Consider the following 23,558-nt stretch of genomic DNA (forward strand, 5'->3'; position numbering starts at 1 on the left):
AGTCACATTGCAGTTGAGAATAACAACAAGAAAAGATTTGTGGCTGTAATTTACAATGAAATGGCTTGTGACAAAATTAAGAGATGTTTTCATAAAGCAAGTATTAAAATTGATTTTTGTACAAACAACATGTCAAAATTGAAGCTCCACCAGGAAACCAGTAAAAAACAACTTTATGTTCTACCTTACGGCAGGTCTTGTCACGGGGGAAGCCTCGTCAGAGAGGTCCACCGCATGAGCATCTAGGGAAGTGATTCCAGTGGTGATTTCCCATTGTCTTCCAATGATGATGATGAAATGATAATGAGGACAACACAGCACCTAGTCCATGAGCAGAGAAAATCTCTGACCCAGCCGGGAATCGTATCCGGGCCCCTTGGCGTGACAGACTGCTGCACTGACCACTTAGCTATCAGGGCGGACCATAAAACCAGTAATAGTATGAATAAGTTTCAGGATTCAGATGTGTACATGATCAAATGCAATGTCTGCTGAAGACAGTACATAGGACAAATGGGAAGGAACTTCGAAACTAGATTCAAGGAGGACACATACTGCCACAACAGAACAGCATTTGGGGCACATATGGGAACCTTAAAGCACTCAATCATGTTGTAATTTCATGTACTGACATGTTCCATGACCTTGGATATTTGCTAAATAATAATAATAATAATAATAATAATAATAATAATACTGAGCAAAATTTTGACATCCTACACAGATCTCAAAAGGAGTGACTCCTTAATGTCTTGGAGGAACTTGAAATTTAAACTCGCAAAAGCAATATCAAAACATAATCCTGAATGAACAGAGTGAATTCAATCATAATGCGTACTTTTACATTTATGAGGAGTTATTGCAGTGAGGATTGTCACATACGGATGTCCAAGACAATAGGGGATGGAAAATGTGTGGTGGTGGTAAGTGGATAATTGGCAGTCTCGAAGCACAAACACCAAAGCAGCATTTACATGAGGATGCAAGCCACAATGAAGACAGGCCTACAGCAACACCATGTGTATGGATACCATTCACCTTTTAAATTACAAATAGTTTGATATTTTTATAGTGTCTTTTAACCTTGACAAACCACAGTTTTTAATTATGTACCTCCAAGAACAATATTCCCACCAAACAAAAAAATTTTGTTATTAATTCAGTGTGGGTGTATACATTTTATTCAAGTGTGACAAATGTACCAGAAGCCACCTGACAGCAATATCCTTATGAGCTATGCTAAAACATGGATTCTACCAAATCACTATTTTATTATGTGATGTAATGTGTAAATTTTCTGATAGTTGAACAACCCATTCTTGTAACCAGTACATTCAGGTACATTCTGGTGCATTTGATGTTGGCATGGTATGGTAACATTCTGTATTTTTGTAGAGTATTTGGTAATTAATTATTTTATTGTTGTATACAGATGTGAGGATCATTCAAGTTGGACCAATACCAGTCATTTAAAAAATTAATGCAATCAAGACAGATAATGAATCTGTTTGAAAACCAGAGATTTCAGATTTTTCTCCAAGGACTTTATGTCAATTTTTGCAAACTCTGTCAGTTAAACAGTTGATGAGAAGAATTTGTATAAGTGATCCATTGAAGTTCACTTTAATGCCATGAAAGTGCTGATGGCTTTCGTTATAAATTTTTTTGAGGAGTTAGCATTGTAAGAAAAAGTAATTATGTTAATGAATGGAATTTGTTCCTGAAAATCACTTTCCATCCGTTTGCAATATGGGGTTGTCTACCATCATTTTTGTCATAATTTCCATATTTGTCTATTTGTCTTGTTTCAGTATGAGGAAGGTGAGTTGCATGTTGCTAAGCATAAGTTGTCTGTGCTGTCTGAGTGGATATATAAGTGAACCACAATAATATACAAATTCTTACCCATACTCTTTCTTTCTTGAATGTGTACCATGTTTGTAACAACTTTTGTAGCTCAGATTTTGATTCATACCTACAATGTACTTTCTCCATAAAGATTTTTTAAATTGAGAGTCTAATCTGTTCCAGAAAAGTAGCACAAAGATATAAGTTAAGAAAAGGGCCAATACCTACATCGCCACTTATCTTTTATGTCTGTTTTCACAGCTTCCTTATGATCAATGTGCTGGAATCAGACTTTATCATTTCATGATTTAAATGTTAACTGATTATATAAACATACTTCATTGAGATTGTATGCTCAAATGAAGTGTTATTGATACAGGGATAGGCAAAATAATGTAAACAGTGGTTGTGTTTGATGGTCAACAACGCAGGTAATGCACGTGTCACACTGGACTGTGCATGTTCAGTACGAACTATGCATCAGTGCAGATTGTTTATGAGTAGTGCACACTTCGTATTTGTATTCAGAGATCTAGGTCGATGTGCAATACAAGACCTAACAGAGTTCTAAAGAGAGCAGATTCTGGAGGCCCGATTAGCTGGAACATCAGTAACCAAGACAGCCAAGTTGCTGAATGTTTCAAGAGTAACTGTTTCAACAGTCATGGAGACCTACACAAATCATGGAAAGACATCATTATGTAAACATAATAGTGGGTGCAAGTCAAAACTAAATGACAGAGATCATTGTACACTAACATGAATTGTGTTAAAACAACACAAAACTACGGCGGCTAAAGTGACTGCAGAGCTCAATAGCCATCTGTGATTTCCTGTATCTATCGAAAACGTCTGCCGAGATCTCCATAAAGCGAATATTCATGGACGAGCTGCTATATCGAAACTATTAGGGACAACAATCAACACAAAGAAGTGTAAAACATGGTGTCAGGAGCATAAATCCTGGATGGCTGCTCAGTGGAAATAAGTAATATCGTTCGACAAATCAACATTTTGGATTTCCAACTTAAGGCCAGGTTTATATCTGGAGAACGCAAAAGAAGCCTACAGTCCTGATTACTTGATTTCAGTGATTAAGCCTGGAGATGGAAGTTGATGGTGTCATTATATGCTACTGTTCCAAGAAGAATCACAGCTGTATTATGGGAAAATGGGGGTCCAATCTGTTATTATTAAACCATTCCCAAGTTAGTACAGGTGTTCATATTATTTTTCCTATCCTTAATGTATAAAAATAGCTAGTATACATGGTACATCATATCCTATTACAATTATACTGTACAACATGTTTTAACTTTTTGTCTGGATAAAATTATAGTTGTCCACTTGTCATGGTTGTCGGGCACAAGGATTTAAGAATAAAAATTTCCTGTTACATACTGTTTTCCAAAAGAAGAGGTTTGATTGTTTATGAAAAATACATAATTTGGAAACCTTGAAAAGTCAAATGTTGCACCCAGTGATAAGTTTAGGAGGACATTTTTGGTCATTTTCTTTTGTATTTATATGCTGCAGTGTCTCTAATTAAGGACGAACAACATTCTGCCAACATGCTGTAGTTCGACCGCCTCATAAACCACTTTTCTATTGCTACACTATTGTTACAAAAATTTTCATGCGTCTGTTTCAGTCTCACTCAGTGAGTTGGTGAATTCTGTTTCTTCCATAAGCTGTAATATTTGGGGGCCAATAGATACACTCCGCCTTTAATCTCTGCACCACTGATATTGGGAAACTTTGTCTTCGGGTGCACAAAAGCTTCCACTTCTCTGTCCAGCACTTTTACAGATATCATTAACCCCATTGTAATATAAATGGGTAGGCACTATTCATCTTCAGGGTTTACCAACACCTCATACGACACACTCATTTTACCTGGAATGTAGGCATTTTACTTTGGCCACTCTTTACGTGCATAATTTTCTTTCTCATTTCAGTTGTCCCACTTGCACAAGAAGCAGCAGTTCGTCATGTAACCTAGTTGCTTACCCACCAGTAGCCCTATTCCTTTCAGATCTGCACACAATTTCCAGTTATACATATCATAGTGTAAGTAACGAGCATATCTTGCATAGCTTCTTAAGTCTGTTTCTTCTTAACCAAGTATCTGACTGGAACTGAGGGGTATTTATCTCCATTTCAAAGGACAACTGCCTTTAAACTTGTTTTTGAAGAATCAGTGAAGTGTCCCCAATCTCAGGGCTGTGAACATGACACAGTACTCCAAACAAACTATTGATGTCACTACAGCATAGTCTCATTGGAGCAAGAGAAAAAGGCTTCAAACTCACTCTGGCACTTTGTATGTGAAGTTGCTCACTCTGAGTGAGCAAATTCCGTCTTTGCAATTGCAAAACCAGTAAGTCAGGTTGTGTGTGTGATAACCTAAAGTCCCTACAGAGTTCATTAAGTTCACCCTGAGTATTGTGATGAGTTGATGTTGATTGTGGTAGCTACACTCGAATCTGGGCCAGTAAGTGCTGTGCTGGTTGCTGCTGCTGCTGTTTCATTCTCACTGCTGTCAGATAGCATCACTTGCTGGCTTAGGAGGTGGAGAAGCATTATGAGGAACTGGCTGCGTATGGCTGAGGGCAGGTATGGATACTGAATAGCTTGTTTGGATTTTGCAGAATACTCTTTCACTTTGGTCAAGCAGAAATAGCAGTAGTGGCATGATCCTTCTGTTGTGCTACACCATTGATACCATAAATGGCACTGATGCTTAAGAACTCTGCAGCATACACACAAGTTACTTGCACAAATGTTACAACAAAGATGAGGAGCAAAAGGCTTATTGTGGTTCCCAACTCTACAGTCAGAATACAACTTAAGTGCCTTCTTAACTAAGGAAGTAAGGTTATCCCTTTGAATCTTCACTGTATATTCCCCACAGATGTAATAAAACATATTTGTCTAGACATTGTGCAGAAGTTTCTGTCAAAATATACTCGTATATCACAAACTTCGCATAATGACAACATGCAGTACAGTAGGAACTGCCGTTGCAGTGTAGCACCAACTCTCTGTCTTCGAAATTGCAGGAAAACTTACCAGGTGGCAGCATGAGGCACAATTGTGACTCCTGTGTGATGGCTAACACCAGGTGGAGAAACACAGAGATCGAAATACTTGTTTAGAAGAAAGCTTCCATGTTGTATGTGAAATGAAACTTCCTTCAGTTAAATTAAAACTTATTTCTGTACCAGAGAAAAAAAAACTGATATCCAGAAGAAACTGTATGTAATAGAGAAAAACTAAAGACAGATCAGAATTTAACAGAAGAATATTAGTCATAAGCATCTATTTTCATGCAGAGGGCAAAAAGTGAGTTGTGCAATGTTGTTGGTACACCATTCATTACTTTGAATAACTACAAATTATTTTATGGCCATTTATAATTTCATACACCCACAAATAAATAATTCATATCTGAAGCGCTCCCCAGGGAAAAAATTGTTTTCTGTGTGACAACAGACCAAAAGAGGAATGGGGCTACAAAGAAGTGACAGCATACAAATCTATGTCATCTCCAGGCAGTATCTCATGTATTTGCTACAGGTATTTACTTGAAAAGTACTACTTTGCTTACAGTTGTGTTGCACCCCCCCTTTCAAAAGGATCTGTTAAAGCATACTCTCTCAAATTTACTCTGTAAACACAAAAATAAAGTAGAAGAAAAAAATGAATGTTTTTGAGGAAAATTTATAGGACAGAAATGAATGCAAATTAGCTTTTTTTTTATATAATTTGTATATTAAAACAGGATATTCTGAAACTTTTTGAAGAAAAAAGTGAGTCAATCTTGCAGAAAATTTTGCTAAAACAGTATTAGTATTTTTTTTGTCCAATGATCATTTTATAATGATACTGGCTATATCGATTTAACATAAGGTTGTTACAATCCGTCTTGGATTTTCCATTGTTTGATTTGTGCCACAGACGAACATTGAAATGTCAGCAGTTGACAGTAAATGGATAACTGCTGGTATTAAAAAGTCCTCTGAAACTCTCAAATGCTTCTGACATAAAAAAACACTGTTATAATCAAGAGTTCCTAAATTATAATGACAGTTACAAAAATTGTACAGTAAGGTACTGCTTGCTGCAAATAAATAAATAAATAAAAAGGAATGATGTATAGTGCACAAAATAAACATAAAGTAGTATGAGCCATAACAAAACAAGAAACCAAAAAAGACAGAACCACATACAATTACATAAAAATAAAAAAAATGGGAGCAGATTGGTAGAAAATATGCAAGAACTAGCAAATCTGAATAATGACCATTTTTCTGCTATACCAAAGAAGCTGCAGGAAAATGTCGCTAAAATAGGTGTAGCATTGAAAATGAATTATGTAGCTTGTACAATGAGAGCAAATAGTTGGGAAGATAATACAAAAATTAAAAAATAAAACGTCAACAGGGGTAGATGACGTACTAGTCTCTGTCCTGAGGACTGAATGGACAGCTTAGTAACTCCATTACCAAACATAATAAATAAGTCTTTTAGTTTAGGCATTTGATTGCATTGATTGACTGTTTTGTCCACTTTTGGTAGAATATTTTATACATTATGAATGAAAACATGCACAACACTGTATAGTATTCTACAATATTTATTATATATTTTACAAACCAGTTTTTGATTGTTACACCATCATCAGATTCAAAGATAAATGTGTGTTTAAAGCTCACACATACTAAAGAAAGGCAGTGGTAGAAAATATTGTAATAACAGACGAGGTTCCCTGATCTCGTCACTCTCAAGTAATAATAGTAGTAGTAGTAGTAGTAGTAGTAGTAGTAGAATGAGTCATGAAAGACACACTAATGTATTATCTGAGTAAATACAGCCATCTTATCGAAGCACAGTTTGAATTCCAAGTTAGCAGAAGCACAGCATTGTTTGTAGCAAAGTTCACAAGAGTGGTATGTGAAGATCTCAACAGAGTGATTGTGTTATATACTTATTTTTGGACCTGTCCAAGGCTTTTGACAATCTTGGCCAGTTAATAAACAAAATAGAAGTGCTCGGTATAACACAAATGGTAAAAGAATGGTTCCAGTCATATTTTGGAAAGAGGGTGCAAAAGGTAGACATATCTCACACTTTAAATTATCCCAAATTTTTAGTGAAACATTTATCAAGCCCCAAACATATTAATATAGGTGTTTATTAGGGAACTATTGTGTTCTTAACATGCACTGTCCAGTTGCATTAATGTGACCACCTGCCGAAAGCCTGAGTAAACACCTTTTGCAGTGTGCACCACTGTGAGATGTGCAGGAAGAGAATCAGTGAGATTCAGGAAGGTAGCAACAGGGATGTGGAACCATGCTGACTCCTATGCTGTGGCCAGCTGCACTAGGTTTCTCGGTTGAGGATCAATGGTGTGAGCAGCCCGATCAGGTTCGTCCCACATATTCTTGATTGAGCATAAATCCGGGTAGTTTGGTGGCAGAGGAGTATGGTAAACTCATCCTGGTGCTCTTTGAACCATGCACATACACTGTAGGGTGTGTGAGAAGGTGCATTGTCCTGCTGGTAGATGCCATCATACCGAGGAAAAACAAACTGCATACAGGAGCGGATGTGGTCCCAAAGAATAGATGCATATTTGTGTTGATCCATTATGCAATGCGAAGGTCACCCAGGGAATGCCATGAAAATGTTCCCCTGATCATAATGTATCATCCTCAGCCCTGGACCCTTCCGGCCAATTATTATAGGGTGATTGCTTTCAGCCATTTCACGCCGTACAAGCAAAGGCCTTCTGTTTGATTGAACCTGAAACATGTTACATCTGAAAAGGCCACTTGTTGCCACTCAGTGGATATCCAATTGTGGTACTGCTGTTCCAATTCCAGCCTTCGTGACTAGTGAACAGCATACTGCATGGGTGCATGAACCAGGTGCCTGCTTTAGATGCCCATACACAGTAGCGTTTGCTGAATGGTCATTGAGGGGACACTGTTCGTTATCCTTTTTGCATCTGGACAGTCAGCTGCTCAACAGTTAACAGTTGCATGTCTGTTTGCCTATGTACATCTCTGCAGCTGTTGTTCACCCCTGTCATCTGTGATCCATGGTGCACCACAGTTGCCTTGGCACCAGTTTTTGATAGCAACATTTTGCCACGCGTGGTGTCCTTCAATCACAGCAGCACACAAACAATTTACAGATTTAGACATTTTGGAAATGCTTCCACCCATGGCCCAAAAGCCAATGATCATGCCCTTTTGGCCTTTTACGACAATGACTGCATTGTTTTCCATGTCCTGTCCTGTCTTTCTCCTCCCCCCTCCTCCAATCCCCTTGCTACCTACCCCCTCGTCTAAAACACTTTACATACTCTCCATTGCTAGTGCTGCCACCTGCCATCTGTAAATGTTTATTGCATGTTGACATTGAACGTAGGCAGTGGTCACATTAATGTGACTGGGCAATGTATAACAGTGACATTCCAGATTATGTAACACATGACAAGAAATCTCTTTTATGATCACAGCAACATTATAGAGACTAATAAAAATCAGAATTCTTAGCTGAGAAGGCAAATGAAAACCTCAAGGATATGTACGATCGGATGGTATGTAATAAATTAATACTGCATATAAAGGAAAGAAACAGCATGAATTTCAGCTGAGAGGGAAAACAACTCTATAACTTTAAGAGTAAATGATAAATCTGCAGATTGTATAGCAAAAGCAGAGATTATAGGGATGAGTGTTGATTGTCAGTTTACATGGAATGTACACACAGAGATACTGCCAAATAGAATGGCATTAACATGTTATGTTATGTTCTGTGTTCCTGTCATCAGTGTGTAACTTTCACTAATGTTAATCCATTAAATTTCGGGCATGCAGCTGCGCAAATAAAATTTCTTCTACTAATATTTCGGCCGCGTATCGTCCGGCCATCTTCAGAGCGAGTCACAAGACTGACGACAAGGTGCCAAGCGCGGCCTTATATGCTCCACCGCGGCGGTACTGCGCATGCGGGTCACAGATGCTGCGCAGCCTGTGGCGAAAGCGTACGGACGTTTGATATGCTTACCGATGTTTGATCGGCGGCGGTGACACGGTGACGACTTCTCTGCAATTTAATTAGTCCAAGAGCTGGATTCCATGCTTTGTCCAAATTAAAACCTTTATCTCTGTTTATTAAATTGTTGGCTAATCGAATTTCTATGGCTTCCTTGAATACAGATTCCCAAAAAGAAGAGGTGGATGTTAAAATCTTCACATCACTGTAATTCATGGAATGACCCGTATCAATACAATGTTCGGCCACAGCTGACTTGTCTGGTTGTAATAGGCGTGTGTATCTTCGGTGCTCCACACACCTCTCATGAACGGTGCGTGTTGTTTGACCTATGTATGACTGCTCACAATTTCCGCAAGGAAATGTTATTTCATCATTTTCATTTGCAGTTTTGGTCCTAATTGTCTTCCTATATATTTGATAGACTATATTAGCATTGTAGCTATTATTTGTGGCAACAGTTTTAACTGTATCCAACTCTGTAGTCATGCTTTCTCTAGTAAGGGGAACTCCAGTGAAGCGATCTATCATGGCATGAAAATACACTGCTTTATGTACTAGTGGGTGACGTGGTGAATTGTGTCTTATATGGGCACTTGTGACTGGCTTACAGTGTGTGTCGGGTTTATGGACACCATTACGATTAGCTATTTTTATATCCAAGAAGTTGATGGTGTTGTATGTTTCATAGATTATGGTAAATTTGGGTAAATTTGATGCTGTTATTCATTTTATTGATTTGTTGTTTAAATTAATTAATTTTGTCATTATTTCCATTAAAGAGATGATGGTGTCACTAGTATCATGTAAGTAATAATGGATTTTATCAGCCATTGTATTTACATACAATATAAATCAATTTTCGTCATAGATGTAAATTTAATAACAAACCATATCTCTGACACACAAATTGATATTGTAATAGTTGTACTAAAATAAAAAAAATGGTTGTGTATGGGCGTGCGCGCGAGTGTGCGTGTGCGTGCGTGTGTGTGTGTGTGTGTGTGTGTGTGTGGTGGCAAAACCTGTTAAATAAAAAAAGTGAACTGTGGTATTTGAGAGAAGAAATTCGTGAAAAATATAAATGTAAAGATTTCTCAAATAAACAGCTTTACGTAGCACATATGAAATTAGGAAAGCGTTAGCCCACACACGTTTTGATTAATAATTAATCAGTGGCCAAATATGTTATCTGCATCATTTAATAATGCTAATGTTAAATTCATAATTGGCCATGGTAAAGTAGCATTGGATGTAGTAAATAAAGTTACTAATAGTTAAACGAAATCTCATAGGTAGCAAAACTGCAGGTTTTGTTGATAAGGAACTACAGCAGAACAAAAGTTTGAGAAATAATAATGATGATGATAATAATAATAATAATAATAATAATAATAATAGTGCTTGCTTTTAAAAACATCAACAAGAAATTGCAACCAGACAATGCTTTGCAGTAAAAGCAGACAAAGTTATGTGTAAAGAAGACCATATTACAAAAACAAACAAATAATTTAGAACAGGTAAGATTGTAAGCTTAAAGAAAGATCCAACAAACAAATTTCAGTCACTTATTAAACAGCAGTTGAGAAATGTAATTTTCTACTTTCTGGTAAGAAAACGAATAGTTGTATAATGATAAAACTAGAAGCACTTAAACTAAGAGCACAGTGTAAAATACACAAACAAGGAATTTGCTTTAGACCTGTTGCAAATTACATAAATATTGCAGCATATCTAATTTCAAAAAAATAATTAATTTCTAAACCAGTACTGTACATCTACCAAGAAATACAAAATTAGAAAAATCATGGACCCAGATTAAGGGGAGTTGGAATGCCCTAGCTCGACAATCTTAAATTTTGTCATTTGGCTGTACTTCAGAAACCATTGAAGCAATTGGCATAAAACTTTTACAGGATGTTAGATGTTACATTCCAAGTCTACTGAACTACAGTCATTGCATCTCAGCCACTGTTTCTGGATGTACAATTTTTCATTACATAGTTAAAATTTTTTGTACTTTCTCCTAAATAATTTTATGCTTAACATTATGTTTTTCTTTTAGCTCAGTAGACTGTGAATATGTACGTTGCTACTCTCTGAAAATATAAATCCTCTATTCAGAGTGGTTTCTGAGTCTTAGGGAAAACTGTAACAGAAAATACAAATTTTCAGGAATGGCTTCTCAAGTTTCAAAACACTAAAACCTATTTTTCTTTCATCAATCTTCTGACTGGTTTGATGTGGCCCACCACGAATTCCTCTCCTGTGCCCACTTCTTCGTCTCAGAGTAGCACTTGAAACCTACGACCTCAATTATTTGCTGTACATATTCCAGTCTCTTGTCTTCCTCTAGGGTTGTAGCCCTCTACAGCTCCCTCTAGTACCATGGAAGTCATTCCCTCATATCTTAACAGATGCCGTATCATCCTGTCCCTTCTCCTTGTCAGTGTTTCCCACATATTCCTTTCCTCTCCAATTCTGCGCAGAACCTCCTCATTCTTTATCTTATCAGTCCACCCAATGTAGCACCACATCACAAATGCTTTGATTCTCTTCTGTTTCAGTTTTCCCACAGTCCATATTTCACTGACATACAATGCTGTGCTCAAAACGTATATTCTCAGAAATTTCTTCCTAAAATTCAGGCCTTTGTTTGATACTAGTAGCCTTCTCTTGGCCAGGAATGCCCTTTAAGCCAGTGCCGGTCTGCTTTTGGTGTCCTCCTTACTCCATCCGTCATTGGTTATTTTGCTGCCTGGGTAGCAGATTTCCTTTAGTTAATCTACTCTGTGACCCTCAATCCTGATGTTAAGTTTCTCACTGTTCTCATTTCTGCTACTTCTCATTACTTTCGTCTTTCTTTGATTTACTCTCAAACCTTATTCCGTACTCATCAGACTGTTCATTCCATTCAGCAGATCCTATAATTCTTCTTCATTTTCACTCAGATTAGCAATGTCATCAGCGAATTGTATAATTGATATCATTTCACCTTGAATTTTAATTCCACTCCTGAACCTTTCTTTTATTTCCATCACTGCTTCTTTGATGTATAGATTGAACAGTAGGGGTGAAAGACAACACCCCTGTCTTACATCATTTTTAATCTGAGCACTTTGTTCTTGGTTGTCCACTCTTGTTTTCTGCCTTGGCTCTAGTAGTTATTGTGTATTATCCACCTCTCCCTATAGCTTACCCCTATTTTTCTCAGAATTTTGAGCAACTTGCACCACTTTACATTGTCAAACTCTTTTGCAGGTTGACAAATCCTATGAATGTGTCTTGATTTTTATTTAGTGTTGTTTTCATTATCAATCACAACTTCAGAATTGCCTTTCCGGTGCCTTTACCTTTCCCAAAGCCAAACTGATTGTCCTCTAACACATCCTCAATTTTCTTTTCAATTCCTCTGTAGGTTATTCTTGTAAGCAACTTGCTTGCATAGGCTGTTTAGCTGATTTTACGATAATTCTCACACTTGTCAGCTCTTGCAGTCTTTTGAACTGATGGATTGATATTTTTCTGAAAGTCAGATGGTGTGTCGTCAGTCTCATACTTTCTACACACTAACCTGAATAATCATTTTGTTGCCACTTCCCTCAATGATTTTAGTAATTCTGGTGGAATGTTATGTAACCCTTCTACCTTATTTGATCTTAAGGCCTCCATGGCTCTCTTAAATTCTGATTCTAGTGCTGTATTCCTTATCTCTTCTAAATCGACTCCTGTTTCTTCTTCTGTCACATCAGACATATCTTCCCCCTTATAAAGGTCTTCAATGTGTCTATCCTTTCTCTCCTCTGCATTTAACAGTGGAATTCCCATTGCACTCTTAATGTTTCAACCTTTGCTTTTAATTTCACTGAAGGTTATTTCGACTTCCCCATATGCTGAATCAGTCCTTCCGACAATCATTTCTTTTTAGATTTCTTCACATTTTTCATGCAGCTATCTCATCTTAGCTTTCCTGCACTTCCTATTTATTTCATTCCTTAGCAAATTGTATTTCTATATTCATGACTTTCCCCTCAACATGTTTGTACTTTCTTCTTTCATCAATCAGCTGAAGTATTTCTTCTGTTACCCATGGTTTGTTTGCAGTTACTTTGCCTTTGTTTTTCTTTCCAACTTCTGTGATTGCCCTTTTTAGAGATGTCCCTTCCTCTTCAACTGTACTGCCTTCCGAACTATTCCTTATTGTTGTATCTATAGCCTTAGAGAACTTCAAGTGTATCTCGTCATTCCTTTGTACTTTGGTATTCCACTTCTTTTTGTATTGATTCTTCCTGATTAATCTCTTTAACTTCAGCCTACTCTTCATCACTACTACATTGTGATCTGAGTCTACATCTGCTCCTTGGTACACCTTACAATCCAGTATCTGATTTCAGGATCTCTGTCTGACCATGATGTAATCTAACTGAAATCTTCCCGTATCACCCGGCCTTTTCCGAGTATACCTCCTCCTCTTGTGGTTCGTGACAGAGTATTCACTATTACTAGCTGAAATTTATTACAGAACTCAAGTAGTCTTTCTTCTCTCTCATTCCTTGTCCCAAGCCTCTATTCTCCCATAACCCTTTCTTCTACTCTTCCCCTTACAACTGCATTCCAATAACCCACGACAATTAGATTTTCTTCTTGCTGTACATACTGTATTACCCCTTGAATATCCTCATATAATTTCTCTCTCTCTTCCATCTTTAACTTGCGACATCGGCATGTCTACCAGAACTATTGTTGTCAGTGTTGGTTTGCTGTCGATTCTGATAAGAGTAACACTATCACTGAACTGTTCACAGTAACACACTCTCTACCCTATCTACCTATCCTACTCCTTTTATACCATTTTCTGCTGCTGTAATTGATATTATCCTATACTCATGTGACCAGAACTCCTTGTCTTCTTTCCATTTCACTTCACTGACCGCTAATGTATCTAAAGTGAGCCTTTGCTTTTCTCTTTTCAGGTTTTCTAGCTTCCCTACCACGTTCAAGCTTCTGATATACCATTCCCCAAATCGTAGAACATTATCCTTTCGTTGGTTATCCAATCTTTTTCTCACAGTCACCTCGTCCTTGGCAGTCTGCTTCCAGAGATTCAAATGTGAAACTATTCAGGAATCTTTTACCAGCGGAGAGATCATCATAACACTTTTTCAGTCACGGGTCACGAGTCCTGTGGTTACTCATTATGTGTCTTTAATGCAGTGGTTTCTGTTGCTTCTGCATCCTCATGCCATTGATCATTGCTTATTCTTCCTCCTTTATGGGCAGCTTCCCATCCCAAGCACAAAAGAGTGCCCTGAACCATTGACCACTCCTCCACCCTCTTTGAAAAGGTCATAGGCAGAATGAGGATGACATGTGCGGGGAGTTTTTGGCCACCAATGTTGATTATTAATCGAAATTTAAGTATTGGTGGGTTTTGAACCTGGGACCAAGGACATTCTGATTACTAATCAAGGACACTACCTCTAGTTCACAAATGCATCCTCTTACTTAAAATATGCTTTTTTAAAAAATTATTTTACTTATTTAGGAGCACCCTGCACCATACTGTGTATCATACTCTTCATTTTTTTCCAAGGTTCTTACTGTTTTCTACTGTCTGGACTCCTTAGTGGCCAATTGTGCTGCATGATCTGCTTTATCGGTGTGAACCTTGTCCGTCCATTCAATTTCTCTGATGCGGTTTGCTCCAGGATTAATTCCCATATGCTGTTGCACTTTCAGCATGCCAATGTTGCCACCATTAAAAGCAATGATAGCATCACTGACCCCACCCCCCATTTTAGTGTATTCATTCTACCAAAAAATTTTTGGTAAGTGAATCCATGTGAGATTACTGAAAGATTAATTTGGATTTTGAGTCTGACCTTGCAGACACTTTGCAATAATTGAGGATTTGCCAGGTCTCTGTAAATATGTTTTATGACTTTCTTGACTGCTGCTGCGATTAAATGTTTCTGGCTGTGTGAACTGTTTGAGTACTGGGCATTGTGGTAATTGCACCTTCAATCTGGTCTGGGTGGGCAAAGTTAATATATTTGTTTTGTTCATCTGTTGCAGTCTGTGGAAGAAGATATCCATACTGTAGTTCATCTGTAATTTTGTCTGCCAGCCAGTCTCTTATGGTTTTGCCATCAGAAAGTTTCTTGTCTTTCAAACTTTATTTCAGCTTTGTCTACCTGGTGTCCATCCTCTTCTGGACATGACCAACACATTCCAGTTTTGTGACAATCGTATCACGATAAGGCTGAGTGGCTATTACACTGTTATATTCTTCTGAGTCCTCATCACCTAAGAACTTAGTGTAACAGATACCCCTTACATTCACAGATAAAAAAAAAAAAAAAAAATCAGTAGCTGCAGGAGCGTCCACACCTCCATTTGTTCCTTCATAATTTCTGTCACAGATACATTCTTCTTCATTTTGTGATTTACATTTATTACGATGTTTTGTTACAGTCTGGAAGTCTATTACCTTTCCAGTATCCGCACTGGTCACCATAGCAACAGAATTCTTAGAGCTGTAGCCATACTTCTGCTAAGTGCCATCAAAAGCTGGTGGTATGTGAGTCATACCATCATTTATTTCACCTTCATTTGCAGCGCCCTTCATTTACCCACAGGCAACAGATTCCACAGCAGCTCCAATAAATCCTGTGTATTTGTTGATTTTACAAGGTGGGCATGGTTTATTCATCACAGCACACATCTTTTCTGTTGTAGGGTGTCCTTTGCAAATAGCTCTCAATCCATAAAACCTAAAATTTACTTTAAAAAAATTATCTGTACACTTATCAGAATTCCAAAATGAATATGTTTACAACTAGCACAATTGCTATCTCAGTGGACATCCCAGGATATGACAATAACTTAACAGGCGAAAGGATGGTGCAGGGTGAGCCATTTGTTGCTTCACAGTAGTTCATAATCCTTAATTAACAAGATATACTGAAAACCCCAATGTCATACAAATCAATAGTAACTGTTTGAGATTGATTTCAGGACAACAAACCAGAAAGACCAAACTTACAACAAAGTAGCCCTGACAGAACAGGAAGTATAAGGAAAGTTAACACAAGTTACGTAAGGTAATGTAAATACCCCTTTAATCAGTTGCAATATGTTTTTACGGGACAAGTAATGCCTCTATAAAATAACAAGTTCAACATTCATAAAAATACAACTCAAGAGCCCTTTAGTACACACAAAATTTCAACCAGGCAAATGCGACTTCTCTACAGTTAGAGAAAGAGCATTACTATAACAATTTGAGAATCATTCTTTAGATAGTAAATTTGAAACAGGGAAGGTGGACCTTATTTAGAAAAAATTGTAAGTTTAAGATTATGATTAATATAACTTGAGGGTGCTTTTGGTGCTAGCAATTTAGAAATGGAAGGATAATTCCCCCTTTTTTTTCAAAATTTACGGGTTCAGCATTTCACAAACTGGAGTAGATCTTTGACATTATCAACTTTCCAAAAGGGAAAGTAACAGTATTTAAAATTTTACGAGTTCAGCATCTGAAGCCCCTTAGGCATTAGCACTTTCTCAAACAGGAATGGTTTCAAAATTTTCAAGATGTACGTGCTCAGTATTTCACCAGTCTCTTTGGCATAAGCAGTTTTTCAAAAAGGAAAGGCAAAAATATTTTAAAATTTATGATGAAATGTTTGGAGTGCCCCTTTGGGAACTAGCAATTTTGGAACAGAAAGGTTACAGCTACTGTAAAATTTACAGTTTCAGCCATCCACAATTAAAGAACTGAAAGATCTTCCAATCAAAGCAAATTTTAAGGCATCAATAACAAGACAAAGCCAGTCTGGTGGAGGGAAGGCTTGGCTAGGATGACTTACAGTAGCAGACAGTTTTATTTAAACTAAAGTCCGAATGCCATAAGGATTAAGAACTTTCTTATAGAGAGATGCCATAACAAGTGAGGACGCCATGCTGTCTCAGTGGCTACCGCAAGACTGAACGGAACACCATGCTGCACACACATATACACAGCCGATGTGGGCTGGTCATGTCCGATGAATTGGTGATTTTTGGATAACACACTGGGGCCAACAGCAACAGTGCTACAAACAACTTGGGAAGTCGAGGGCAAACAAACATGCAAGACTGAGCCTCAAAAATAAGTAAATTCTCAAGGCCCAACACAAGAATACAAAATGCAAACCCCGTCCCAGATACCAACCAAAATCTAAGTGTTACAGTGACTGCATAATTAAAACAAAGGTGATTAACAAATTAATTGTTTAACAGTGGTGCCCAGATATGACAATTAATTTGAAGATCGCAGTAGTAGTAAAATATACAACAATAATTCCTCCGTGTAAGAGAAGTACCAGATCTCAACAAGACCATCCAATGTGAGTACAGAAAATGAGCCAACATTCATTGCGCCATTGGTATTTGCTTATCATAACCATGCCTGATGTTACAATTCATGCAAGTTTGGCAACCTAGAACTTGCCATCTTAAAGGTCAGGCTCGATATTCGACATCAGTGGTCCTTAATATATATGTGATGCCCTAGAACATATTACAATCAATTTAATTTCACACCTAAGCAATAATGACAAAGTAAATTGAAATTCTGAACAAATTGCAGTAAAAATAAAACACAGTTTAAATACATTCAAATACATCATCCATAAAGGGAGTTCACACAGAGTGGGTGAATTTAGTACCTTGAGTATGGAGTGATGAAGAACAGCCTGCAAACCAGCCTAACAGGAGCAAGCCCTTCACTGGAGCATAGGTGCCAAAATCCATAAACAGTAGTACCGTAGGGTATGGCAGGTGGTTGCCAGAGAAACCACGTGGTCACAACACCCACATCAGCAGTTTGCCACTCCCAAATCCAGATAGTCAACTGAATGAAACAGTATAGAACACAGCACTCCACACCAACACGGCCCTGTACAAGTAGTCGTCCACTTGGACGAGCAACCGCTAATCAGGCTCCATAATGGCATGCTTAACGTTCATCACTCATTCCTCTCTCTCATTGTCCCATCATCCATCAACAAGCTGCCTCCAACTCCCTCTAACCAGAGAGCCCAACTACAAGATGACCGAAGCACCACCCAATGGTGTGATAGGAAAACGGATGGATACGTGTGTGTGTGTGTGTGTGTGTGCGAGTGTATACCTGTCCTTTTTTGCCCCCTAAGGTAAGTCTTTCCGCTCCCGGGATTGGAATGACTCCTTACCCTCTCCCTTAAAACCCAAATCCTTTCGTCTTTCCCTCTCCTTCCCTCTTTCCTGACGAGGCAACCGTTGGTTGCGAAAGCTAGAATTTTGTGTGTATGTGTGTGTTTGTTTGTGTGTCTATCGACCTGCCAGCGCTTTTGTTCGGTAAGTCTCATCATCTGTCTTTTTAAATATATTTTTCCCACGTGGAATGTTTCCCTCTATTATATATATAGGGAAAGACGAAAGGATTTGGGTTTTAAGGGAGAGGGTAAGGAGTCATTCCAATCCCGGGAGCGGAAAGACTTACCTTAGGGGGCAAAAAAGGACAGGTATACACTCGCACACACACACACGTATCCATCCGTTTTCCTATCACACCATTGGGTGGTGCTTCGGTCATCTTGTAGTTGGGCTCTCTGGTTAGAGGGAGTTGGAGGCAGCTTGTTGATGGATGATGGGACAATGAGAGAGAGGAATGAGTGATGAACGTTTTGTCTTTCCTTCTCCTTCCCTCTTTCCTGACGAGGCAACCGTTGCTTGCGAAAGCTAGAATGTTGTGTGTATGTTTGTGTTTGTGTGTCTATCGACCTGCCAGCGCTTTTGTTCGGTAAGTCTCATCATCTGTCTTTTTAAATATATATACTTCCCATGCAAGTTTGTAAGTGATACATATACCATTTTATTCAGAAAATTACAGATGTTATAATGAAATAAAAAATCCAAAAAATGTGAAAAAATACCAGTAAGTGAGAAAAATTCATTTCTTTAGATGTCATTAGTCTCTAATCAAATGTTCCATATATTGAAATCACAAGAAATAACATACCAGCACTTGGCAGATTAGCCAACCAGAAATATATGAACTGGCCAATCTCCCAGAAATAGAACTATCACAAAATTACTTCAGTTTCCAAGGAGAAATATACAAACAGAATGATGGGTTACCATTGGGGAGTTGCCTTGCAGAAACCCAAGCAAGTTTTTTCTTAGATACATACATATAAATTTTTCAGAGAACAAATGTAGTGGGCCAATAAAGTCAATTATTACCAATGTTATGGTGCTGATACCCTCATATTCTTTTTAATGGAAATAATGACAAAATTAAAAAATAAAAATAAAGTCATTTATTATTGACATTATGGTGATGATGCCTTTATTTGCTCTAATGGACATAATGACAAAGTTAATGAATTTTCCCAATAAATGAAGCATCAGATTTACTGTAGAATATGAAACAAACAAGAGCATAAACTTCTCATACAAAAAAATAGCTAATGAGAATAGCAACCATAAATCTGACATATTTTGTAAACCAACCACAAGTGATTGTATAATATATAATTCATGTCGCCCACTAGCACATAAAGCAGCTTATTTTCATGCCATGGTAGATCGCATCATTCAAGTTCCACTTACCAAAGAAAACATGAACACCGAATTGGATACAATTAAAATTGTAGTCACAAATAATGCTTAAAATCCTAATATAGGTGATAAAATATACAGAACGAAAATTAAGGCCAAATTTGCAAATGAAAATGATGAAATAGCATTAGCGAAAGAAGAAATAAAACTTCATTACCCTATCACCTTTTGAGAAATATTTCTCAAAAAATGAGAAACACGTTTTGTCATTGTAATTTAAAATGAGCTTTTGCACTGAAAATAAACTATCAAAGCAAAGCTCCACATTCTGGCCCTGATGGGCAAGTAGTGACCAACCAGTTGCCAAGTCATTCTACCAATGGCATCGTTTAATACAGTATGGAGGATGTGATGTCAGCACACAGTCTTTCAGTAATTGTCAGCTTTCATGGCCTTTCAGCCATCACTTCTCATTCATGTTGCTCCTATGTTGGCTTCAAGAGCCTAAGTGCGCTCCATTCCAGTCCTCCTCCAAATGAAAAGTCCTTAACAGTACCCAGAATTGAACCAGAGTCCTCAGCATAGCAGCCAGACAAACTGACTATTGATCTGCAGAGCTAGATGAAAATAAACATGGACTGAATATAAGAAATGGAACAGACAAAGCTAAAAAAATACTACCAATCAGGAATATATAAAATTAAATGTAATGACTAAATCAAACAGTTGAAAATTCGGGTGGAATGTAACAATATTATGAAAAGGATAGTTGCTGCTCACCATATAGCACATATGTCACACTATCACACAATAGACTTTGTTAAAAATAGAACACACTCTCTCTCCTCTCTCTCTCTCTCTCTCTCTCTCTCTCTCTCTCTCTCTCTCATGCAAATGCAACTCACATACACTTGACCACAGTTTCTGGCAGCTGAACCAGACTACAACCAGGAACAGCAGTGCATGATGGAAGAGGCCTCTCCATTCATGCACTGCTGTTCGTAGTATGGCTTCAGCTGCCAGAGACTGTGGTCGTGTGTGTGTGTGTGTGTGTGTGTGGGGGGGGGGGGGGGGTGTACTTTTGACAAAGGCCTTGTTGGCCAAAAGGTTATTGTATGTCAGTCTTTTTTGTTGTGCCTATCTGCAAGTGAGTATCTGTGCTATATGGTGAGTAGCAACTATCCTTTTTATAACATTGTTAAATGTAATGGCTGTAACATTTCTACACCAGACAAGCAGGATAAAAATTCACTACAAAATACAAAGAACATGTGATATATTGAGAACTTTGCCAAGATTCTTAGAGAACAAAATTCAGAACAGAAGACAGTGCTAAATATTACAGATAACATAAATCAATTTTTATCAAACATATTTTAATATAAAACCATATCTATTGCTACAAATCAATGTTGTAACAGTCATACAAAAATATGACAAAACAAAAGCAGATCATAACTGAAAAATAACATGTAGGATCTTATATTGAAAGTAAAAATTACTCATACGGTATGTATATAATGTGTAGTCAAATGAAAATGAAATGGATGGAAAAAAGTAAACTGTGTATTATTTCAAAAGTAACCATCATAATTGTTAATACATTAATCCCAATGTGAGACAAGATCGTCACTGCTTTCATGGAAAAATGCTTGCAGTTTGCGTTCGGAACAATGATTGTACCCAAGCATGCACCTCTTTGTCCAAAGCAAATCGATGTACACAAATGTCTTCTTCAGGGCTCCAAAAATGTGGATATCAATGTGATGTTTAAAGCTTTCCCGGCGTACTGATTGTTCCATAAAAACACAGGAAAACTGCCGGATGTCAGTAACGTCCTGCCACAATATTTCGGCGCAGAGTCTGTAACCTCCCCCTCACTTATCGACCTTAATGACAGTGAAAAATTAAACTGCGTGTACCTAATGGAAATTTGGGAAAAGCTATCGTCACCGAAGTTAATCTGTCGGTAAAGAGGGAGGAAAGGGTTACATCTAAATGAAACAAAAAATGCAAATGAAACTGGTGGAAATTAATTTTGAAAAGGGGTAAAGTTAATAAAGAAAGTAAATGTGCGGCCGTTACGTTAACAATTAACTAGCGGTAATTAGATATTTGAGATTTGGCGAAATTACGGTTGCCAGTCCTAAGGACAATTACTATAGTAACTGAAAAAGAAAGGTTATTACACATATAATTAGCAGTAGAAGCGTGGCAACTGAAGGTTGACACGTGTAGTGTGAAAATTGAAAGTTTGTCAGAAGTAATAAATTTCGCTACACTCTGACTTAATTTAGCAAAAGAATTAATAAAACCGGAAAATTGAAAGTTAATTTAGTGACTGAAGTTAATAGTGAGCTTTCTGTCTGAAGCACATCGAAATTCAGTAAAATACGGTTAGTCTTGGACTACCTCAACAATCATTTCAAAAGCTACTTGAATCTACACAATTTACAAATAAGGGATTTAACTTTGAACTTGAATTAAATGATTCTGAACAATTAACAGTAGTAAAATTTAATATGTACCAAGCTGAGCTGCAGTCACAGGTAAGGTAAAATACGGTAACAAAACTCGCACTCTTAATTTGTGCTTGTGTAATCTGAATATTGTAGCCAGCTATGAATACCTTAACTGAACCTTGAAATTAAAACAGTGAAATCGAATGATGCTGGCGTTTGAATTTCAACGACACTCGGGTTCATTCCGGAAAAGGAAGGGACCCTGCTTGGTAATGCAATTGGGACAATGAGCAACAAACGTTCATGCTAAGTTACTGTAATTTTGTGATGCAACAATTTTAAAAGTTTGAAAAGCTGAGGTCTGCCATACAGTTCTAAAACTTTACGTGCTTCCAGTCTTCCTTGTTGGTTGATTGAAGGTTTGAAGCTGTCGATCAAGGAGGTGACGACAGTCACTCATTGTCGGCCGTCGCTGTTACAGAAGCTGGATGTTGGCACGCCTTCTTCTCGACACGGTCACCAGACGAAACGGGCTCTTGATGTGCGCCACCTAATGCTTCCCGTCCGCGACACCATGTCAGAAACTATCATCACAAGTCGAGCGCAATTACATGCTGCCAAACCCTGAAAGCGCGGCAACTCGCGGGAGCTTCACACAACACACCTCCTCCACTGCACCACCCCAGCCAGACTCTCTCTGCCCGCACTCCACGCGACCGAGTTAACACTCTGGTTCTCCACACGACCTATCGACGTATTCGTTCGATAGCATAGTTTTCCCTAGGCAAGACCCAGCATAAAAATACAAATAATATTTACAAAACAACCAATTATACATTGACATAAATGCATAAATATATATATATACAAACAGTAAAACAATTACAATATATAAAGAGACAGAAATGTCATATCTTGAGGTAACAAAACAAGGAAAAAAATTATAGTACAATAGATGGAAATAGGAGGATATGCATTTCCTGCGTTACAAGTCTTCTGGCCATCTTCAGGTGAGTACCACTGTAGTAGTAGGGGTGAGTAAGTGCTGAACTCTGCTATTTAAAGCCATACTGAGGTGACATTGTGGATGCGCTGCTCAGCGTCGCTTTAAATAGCAGAACTCAGCATGTACTCGGCAGTTCTACTACAGTGGTACTCAACTGAAGATGCCCAGAAGACTTTGCGCCGAAATATTGTGGCAGGACGTTACTGACATCCGGCAGTTCTCCAGTGTTTTTATGGAACAATATGGATATCAATTGACATTATTACATTCAACTGGAAGTATGAGGGTGTTTCGCCTGTCTCATATATCTTGCACATTTCACCTGTATCATATATCTTGCACATCATTTGGATTAGTTTTGTCATGGCTGGATTTCCTAAGAACATCTATAATTCTGAGGGAATGTCGTCTACTCCAAGGCCCTTGTCTTAACTTAGATCTTTCAGTGCTACTGTTTTTCCTTCTCTTCCTTGGCTTTTTGATATGAGCCATGAAGAGACTTAATGATTAGTTTATAATTTTTTTTATGCTATTGAGCTAACTTTTTCCAAGTATATAAGACATAAGACTGCTGAATGTTTGAT

At 37.8% G+C, this 23,558-nt stretch overlaps 1 protein-coding gene across 1 annotated transcript in view; it reads left to right on the top strand.

The window, feature by feature from the left end:
* Positions 1-23,558, top strand: part of LOC126089203 (nucleolar complex protein 4 homolog A) — a 146,094-nt gene that overhangs the window by 82,662 nt on the left and 39,874 nt on the right. The gene's annotated exons all lie outside the window — the stretch shown is intronic.

Source organism: Schistocerca cancellata, chromosome 1, assembly GCF_023864275.1.
Source record: "Schistocerca cancellata isolate TAMUIC-IGC-003103 chromosome 1, iqSchCanc2.1, whole genome shotgun sequence".
Classification (NCBI taxonomy): Eukaryota; Metazoa; Arthropoda; class Insecta; order Orthoptera; family Acrididae; genus Schistocerca; species Schistocerca cancellata.